We start from the raw sequence: 8,822 nt of genomic DNA, 5'->3' as shown, positions 1-8,822 counted from the left end.
AAGGATTCCAATCCAAAACCTCCATTGATTCCCGAAATGCTCAGGCATGGGACATTCTGGACTTCCAAGGGTCCCAATATAGGGTTCCAATCGCTTGGGGGACTAAGGAAACACTCAATCTAGCCACAAAAGGGTTCAATAAACCCTAAATCCATATACACATCAACATAGAAGAATGCAACTCGAAAATATTACCTGAATAACGTTGCTCTGTGTCCCTAATCCTCAGAATGTGGCTTCTCTTGTTGTTCCCTTAACCAAGCCTCCTCCTCCTTGCAAAATAACACTTCCAAGATCAATAATGGTCTTCTACCTTGCTCCAGATGCTCACAATCAAATTAGGGTTTCTGTCAAAGGACTAGGATGAACAATGACGGCCATAAGGCCCCTTATATATGTCCCGAACCTAGACGGTTAGGGTTTCGCTAAACAGCGCAGACTCGCCGAGTCCATATCCGGACTCGTCGAGTCCAGTCGCGAACCCGCGACCAGATCCGCGATCCTACTCGGCGAGTCTGAGCTCCAACTCGCCGAGTCCCCTCTTAAAACACCCAACAATCATAAATATAACGATACCTGGAATTCCGGGCTGTTACAGTTCTGGACGCTCGTCACCAAATGGGCTATGGACAAGTACCATGTCCCCATTGTGGCTACATCTCCACTCTCATCTATTGGCATCTTCCACACTACAAATATCATTATGGCAGATCCTTCCAAGTTTCAGTTTGTTGGCTCAATTCTTGAGTCGATGTGTGCGTGTGTATCAGGGGAGAGTCGCATCATCAAGACCTACAAGGAGATTCTTCCTTCGGATCCCAGAGAGCTCACTCCAGAGATGATTCAGTCTATCCATGACGCCGACAAGCCTGCTCCTAGAGGCAAGAAACCAGAAAAAGGGAAAGACAAGAAGGTGGTCAAAGGAGCGAAAGGCCCTTCTCCTAAGAAGCAAAAACCAACTAAGGTAGCCCAATCACCTCCACCAAAGAAGAGGAAAACCCAGCCCAGGCGAAAACTCATTCTTGCCTCTTCATCCAGTGAATTTGAGGATAAGAGTTTAGACATAGAGGAGTCGTTTCGTGGTGACACTCCTCCCTGTTCGCCTTCACCTGAGGTACTAGTTTCAACCAAACTTGTCTCTCCTCCCCCAAAAACTATCTCTATTTCCATTCCCCCCATAACCTTCACTACTCATATTCCACCCACTTCTATTCCTGTACCATCTCCTATTTTCTCAGACGCTACAACAACAACCACTGGAGTTCGAACCAACGTATCTGATACGGGGGCTCGTACTTCAGCACCCAAACCTACACCTGCAACCGAACATACTTCTACACCCGAACCTACTACCACAACTGAACCTCCACCTTCTCCTTCCTCTCCCAATTACTACGCAGATACCGAGACTTTTCTTGGAGGGGAAGACATTACCTTTGATTCTGTCTTCTACAGTCCCTACCAGGTTCAAAGTGATGATGACGATGATGCTCCTGCCACCAAAAAGCACATCAAGGAACTTCATGAGAAAATTGATAGTCTCATCGCTTCCTCCTCCTCCTCTCGATCCAATATCTCAGAGGCTGCCATTCAGGCGCTAGTTGATTCTTTCACCAAGGCACATGAAGCCTCTATCAACTCCGCCACTGCTGCTATAGAAGCCTCTACAAAGGCCTATGTTGCTACAACCGAAAAAGTCGAGAAACTATTTCACGATGCTAACAGTCTTTTACAATCTTTACAGGGGGCTATTAAATCCAATGCAGCGAAGGTCGATTCCATTGTTGAGAAGCTGGCTACTTCTTTTGCATCCGAACAGAAACTCTTTTCCAGTCTTCGTCAGACTCTTAAAGCTGACAATAAATCTTTTTAGGCAGCTGTTGAGGAGCGATTGACCAAGCTCCAAGAAGACCTTGCTTTGGAGAACTTTGTGATGGATGTGCTTGCTCGCAAAACCACTACTCTAAAGGTCAAGAGTTTTCAGCTTTCCCAATCAGAAAAGGAGGTTGCGTCTCTTCGATCTGAGCAAGCGGTCATTTCAACTTGTGTTTTGGATGTCCACGGAGCCCTCTCCAACATTATTGAAGCACACGACCCAATCCTGAACTACTTAGTGAGCCGAACTCTAGCCGAGAATCTTGCTCCTGCCCTTGACCTGCTCAGCAAAATTGAGGGGCTTCCTGAGTTTGTGGCCCATCCAAAACAAGGGGGAGAAGGAGTTTCAAAGGGGGAAAATCAATCTGAACCGCCTCCTACTTCTACATCAACTTCAGCTAAAGCAACTGAACCTCAAACAACTGGTCAGGCTTCAGGTTTGGATGCTCAAGATAAAGGGAAAAAGGTTCTTGGTGAAAGTGATGGTGATGATGACAAAGAGACCATTGCTGATCTCTGGAAGAAACAGGCCAGGGATAAGGATTCAGACATGAGTGCTCGGATTGCTAGAGAGGCAGAAGCAAACAAAAGGAAGATGAAGGAGGCTCATGATCTCCTAGAAAATCGAAAAATTATATTTCCTCCGTGGACTCTCGAGAAGCTTATCAAAGAAGCTATCGATACCCCCGGCATCCTCCTGGCTTGAACCAGTTATTTCCTTGGACAGGGTTAATTCTGTCGACTCTCAGTTCGACACGCCCTTGACCCGAAAGGCCTTCATATTTCATGCATTTTCCCACGTTGCTGATGTCCCTCATCCTCACCCGAAGATCGATAGGGAGCTTGTTGAATTCTATCTGAGGTCTGCTCAGCCTCAGTATCAGACGTGGAGTGCGTAGAAGATCATCAATGTTTGCGTCCTCAAACCCTTTCGGGAGGGCAACTTCACAAATGTCGGCTTCAAAGTGTTGAGGGGGTCAGCTAAAACCGAACATGTCATTTCACTCGCTGATCTTCCTAACCTGAATCCACATGATTGGATCATCCTGCATAACATCCTCCTCACTAATGAAGCTGAATATGGGCCGATCATATATCACTTCAAGAGGATGTTGGTTTGCTACATCATGGAGGTTGCCAAGATGGATCAGGAGATTGCAAGTGTCTTCAAGAAGAAGCCCACCATCTCCCCAGTTGGTTCTGCGAGTGATTTGAACAAAATGCAGATGGGGAGGATTGATCCAAAGCAAAACTCAGTCATGTTCACCAAAAATGAAGGCCAAACATGTCTGTTCGCCTTGGCTGACAAGCATCTATATACCACTTCGTGCTTGGAACATGTTCTGGGGATCATCAATCGGTGCAAGCAGAATTCTGAAGATGACAAGAAGTATTTCGATGATATGATTCAGTGGTACATTCGTTTCAGACAAACCATCCTTGCCATCATTCCTCGTCTGTTCGATACCATGAAGAAAGTTCCCGCAGCTGGACCCAACAAGCCTAAGTAGAGTCTCCCTCCAATTGACGCAAAGGGGGAGATTGTAGGGTCCATTAGGTGTTGCGTCTTGGGCTCAGTTCATAGTCCAATTTTGTATCCGGATTGGGCCTGTCCATCCGTGATTTATTTATTAGGGTTTAGTATTTATAGATGCTTGCATGCATCTTTGTACGTAAGATTTTGGAGTCGATAATTCACAGCGAATATCTTTTATCAATTGTAACCCTAAACAGCCTCTACAGCGGAAGTTCTTTATCGAGCTCTGCTGAGGCGTGAATCTATTGAATCATTCAGCATATTTTGATTCATTCCTATGTTTGATATTTCAGTTTTGCATTATTGTGATTAACCTGTTTAAGATCTAAACGATCAAAGAGTTTTTCAACTCATCAGGAACATGTAAAGTCTCACACACTTTGATAAAACTTTAGTTCCAACCCCTAGAATTTTAAAAGTTAAAATTCAACCCTAATACTTTATAATATTATAAGTTCAATAATATATATATATATATATATATATATATATATATATATATATATATATGTGTGTGTGTGTGTGTGTGTGTGTATAAGAACAAGTCATTTTACCATAAGTATGCCTCATTCACGAAGCTGGTCTATAAGGGGGGTATAAGGTTGTTGCCTATAGAATGGCAGCTTAATGGGTGTCCACTCTCACCCACCGCTTCCTTAAGTGGTGGAGGGTCGTTAGCCGCACGGGTAGGACAATAACTTTAAATCCTCATTAAAAGTATGATAATTATAAAGTATCTAAATGTTTTCATAAATTCTCAATCATAGTTACTTTAGGAAAATGTGAATAAGGTGCTAACCCATGAAATTACACTTTGCAAGGTAGGAAAAGGGTAGCTTAAGGTTTATCATAGATCGATGGAGCACGTGTGGTTAACCGGCACATCGGTTAGGTGATTAACATTAAGAGTACTAAGTAATTTGCATGGTTACTTCACACCTTGTTTTTTGATCCTCGACGTACCATTCACAAAACTTGAAGGGCACATTCGAGATTAAAAAATGACATTGAGAAGTTCAATGAATCTCAAAACGATCTAGGAGTTTCAAAAACCTATTAAATTATTTAGTTTTTATGGTGGAAATTCATGAATCGTCATTCACCTACCTTCAAGTATATTATTGCTTGGATTACGGCATCCCTCTTGTAAGTTATAAAATATTGTGTTGGGTCCTAGCCTTAATATTACACTTGGGTGTCTTATTAAGGACTATCTTTATATCTAATCTAAACTTGTCTTTCTTCTTTTTCAGATGTCTTCCAAAAATGCCGCTTCTGGCTCAAAACCTATCAGCTCCTTCTCTCAAGAACCTTTGTGGGAGAGTCATCTTCGATGGTTCCAACTTTATGGATTGGATCCGGAAGATCAGGATGGTCACTCGTTATGAAGACAAGGAATATGTCCTCGACAAGGAGCTTAAGGAAATTGATGAGTCGTATGCTACTCCTGAGGAGATCATTGACTTTAGGGCACATGAGAGAGAAGCTACCAATGTGGCATGTATCATGTTGGCCATAATGACATTCGAGCTCCAAAAGTCCTATAAGGACTTCTATCCTTTTGAGATGCACCAGGATTTGATGGAAAGATACCATCAGAGTGATCGTCAAGAGCGATATGAAATCATCTCCTCCATGATAACAACCCGAATGAAGGATGGTAAACCCATCACGGGCCACATGCAGAAAATGCAAAGGTATGTGGACCGGTTGCTAAAACTGAATGTGAACTTTCCCGAGGAGTTGGAAATTGGCATCATTTTGCACTCCTTACCTTCTTGTTATGATCAATTCGGAATTACATACCACAAGAACAAGGAGGAAGTTACACTCAGAAATCTTCAAGGACTCTTGAAGACCGTCGAAAGTGGTCTTAAGGGTAAATCGGTTGTTACCACTCCTACTCATACTGCGACTCCTATCTTGGAAATCGGGAGGTAAAGGGAAGAAGAGGAGGAGCCCTTCGAAGGGTACCAAGGGAAAGTACCTTGATGGCGCCTCTTCAAGTGGAACCAAGAACGGTTTTGTCACTCCTTCTACCAACCCTAAGGAGGCTGAATGCTTATATTGCCATGAAAAGTCGCACTAGAAGCGAAAATGCCCAAAGTACCTGCAAGATGTTAAGGATGGGAAAGTCCCTTGATGGCTCCTATTCAAGTGGAACCAAGAAAGGTTGTGTCACTGCTTCTTCCAACCCTAAGGAGGCTGAATGCTTCTATTGCCATGAAAAGTCGCACTGGAAGCGAAACTTCCCAAAGTACCTGCAAGATGTTAAGGATGGGAAAGTAAAACCTAACCATGCAGGTATTTACACTATATTGTCTAGTAACTCACCCCATTCTAATTCTTGGGTCCTTGATACTGGTTATGTTATTCGCATATGTTCTGATCTGCAGGGACTAAGAAGAAGTCCGAATGTGGAGTATGGGAAGATACACTTGATCATGGGGAATATGAGAGTTGCATGTGTCACCAAGATTGGAGTTTATTCTTTGTGGCTAAGTAGTGGGTTAGTGTTAGATTTGAATAAGTGTTGCTACTCATCTGAAATGGCGAGAAATATTATTCCTTTCATCGTTTGTACAAACAAGGTTTTACCTTTTCGTTTGATAATAAATGTGGTGGTGTTCTTTATTTTTAAACGTTACCTTGTGGTGGTGTGTATGAAACTGTGTCGGTTGTTGAAAACGTAGGAAATTATGTATTGTTTATTGATTCTTCCACTAGCTTGGATAAAGCATCATTATGGCATTGTCATCTTGGACACGTAAGCAAGAAATACATAGGCCAACTCCAAAAGGATGGAGTCTTGGAGTCATTTGACCTAAAGTCGGATGATAGTTGTGAATCTTGTTTGCTTGGGAAAATAACAGAATTACCCTTCACTCGTACTTGTGCTAGCAGTGAGTGTTTTTTGGACCTCATACATATTGATGTGTGTGGACCCTTCAGAACCACCACAAGAGATGCTAACCGCTTCTATGTGACTTTTACTGATGATTTTAGTATATATGGATATGTCTACTTAGTCAAGCATAAGTCAAAAACATTTGAAAAGTTCAAGGAGTTTAAACAGGAAGTGGAGAATCAGTTTGGCAGGAACATTAAGATGCTTCAATCCGATCGAGGTAGTGAGTATCTTAGTACAATGTTCCTTGACTATCTTAAGGAATGTGGGATTATCTCACAATTGACACCTCCCAGGACACCACAACTTAATTGTGTGGCTGAGAGCCGTAAATGAACCTTGTTGGATATGGTTCATTCCATGATGAGTCGAGCTCTGCTACCAATCTCATTTTGGGGGTATGCCTTAGAGACTACCGCCCATGTTCTTAATCTAGTCCCTACCAAAAAGGTTGCCAAAACACCTCACGAGATGTGGACTGGAAAAGTTCCCAATCTGGACCACATCATGATCTGGGGTAGCGAGGATTTCATGAGGCGCAAGACTCACAATAAGCTCGAACCTCGAAGTAAGAGGTGTATTTTCATTGGCTACCCACAAAAATCCCTTGGTTACCTCTTCTACAGACCCAGTGATAATGTGGTCTTTTTAGCAAGGAGAGGAGTCTTTCGCGAGAGAGAGTTCATGAACCAAGGAAACAGTGGGAGGCAAATTGACCTTGAAGAAATTCAAGAGTCAAGCGGTAAAGGAAACTCAAACCCTAGCAATCAACCTGAGGAGGAAACTCCTATTGATCCGATAGAAGAGTCTATACCTCTGACACGTTCCACGAGAGTTAGGAATGCACCTAAGCATTACTATGGTTTCCATATTACTGCAAAAGGTGATACACTTATCAGTGATAGCACACTGGTAAGTATGGATGAACCTAACAGCTACACGGAAGCCATGGCAGGCCCTGAGGCTGCTAAACGGAAAGAGGCTATGGATAGCGAGATACATTCCATGTATGACAATCAAGTTTGGAACAGGTTTGACAATGTACCAGGTCGGAAGATAGTCGGGTGCAAATGGATCTTCAAGAAGAAGTCCGACATGGATGGTAATGTACACACTTATAAGGCGCGACTGGTTGCAAAGGGCTTTTCTCAAACTTCGGGAGTTGATTATGATTAGACCTTTTCACTAGTAGAAAAGATTAAGTCTATTAGGGTTATGCTAGCCATTGCTGCATTTTATGACTATGAAATATGGCAAACGGATGTCAAAACCGCTTTCCATAATGGAAAGTTGGCTGAGGATGTTTACATGAGTCAGCCAGAGGCTTTTGTCAGCACAGAGTACCCTAATAGAGTGTGTAAGCTTGAGAAATCCATATATGGATTGAAACAAGCACCTCGTAAATGGAATCTTTGTTTTGATGAGAAAGTCAAAGAGTTTGGCTTTTCGAGGAGCGAAGATGATTCTTGTGTATATGTCAATGCTAGTGGGAGTATTGTTAGCTATTTGGTATTGTATGTGGATGACATACTGCTCATAGGAAATGACATCCCAACTCTACAGGAAGTGAACTCCTGGCTTGGGAAGTGTTTCGCTTTGAAGCACCTTGGAGAAGCTGCCTATGTCCTAGGGATAAGAATTTTGAGAGAAAGGAGTAAGAGACTAATTGGACTTAGTCAGATCACCTATGTGGATAAAGTGTTGAAAAGGTTCAACATGCACAACTCCAAGAAAGGTGAGTTACCAATCCAGAGTAACGCTAGACTGAGTAAGACTCAGAGCCCGAGTACAGAGGCTGAGATAGCAGAGAGGAGTCAAGTTCCATAAGCTTCTATTGTAGGCTCGATCATGTATGCTATGACTTGTACTCGTCCTGATGTGGCCTTTGCATTGAGCATGGTCAGCAGATATCAGGGGAACCCTGGCAAGGCTCACTAGACTGCGGTAAAGAACATTTTCAAGTACCTGCAGAGGACTGAGGATTGGGTCCTTACCCTCAGTGGGATTCATGACTTGAGAGTAGTAGGGTATAGTGATGGTAGCTTCCAGACTGATAGGGATAATTTCCGCTCTCATTTAGGCTAGGTCTTTACCTTAAATAGAGGAGCAGTTACTTGGAAAAGTTCCAAGGAAGATACAGTGGCTGATTCAACTTGCGAATCAGAGTATATAGCAGCAAGTGAGGTAGCAAAGGATGCGATATGGTTGAAGACCTTCATCAGAGACCTTGGAGTTGTCCTAGGTAGAAAGGAGCCTATGGAGATTTTCTGTGACAGCAATAGTGTGGTTGCCTTAGCCAAGGAACCGAGAGATCATGGCAGATCTAGACACATTAACAGAAAATATCACTTCATCAGACATCGAATAGAAGAAGGACTCCTCGTGGCAAAGAGGGTATCATCGGATGAGAACCCATCAGATCCCCTTACAAAGGGACTGAGTAGGGTCAAGCATCTTCAGCATGTGAGGTGCATAGGGCTAAAGGATGATATTAGTTTTGGA

This window comes from Lactuca serriola, chromosome 5, assembly GCF_051521515.1.
Source record: "Lactuca serriola cultivar US96UC23 chromosome 5, Lser_US96UC23_V15, whole genome shotgun sequence".
Taxonomy (NCBI): domain Eukaryota; kingdom Viridiplantae; phylum Streptophyta; class Magnoliopsida; order Asterales; family Asteraceae; genus Lactuca; species Lactuca serriola.
This window is presented reverse-complemented; position numbering follows the sequence as displayed.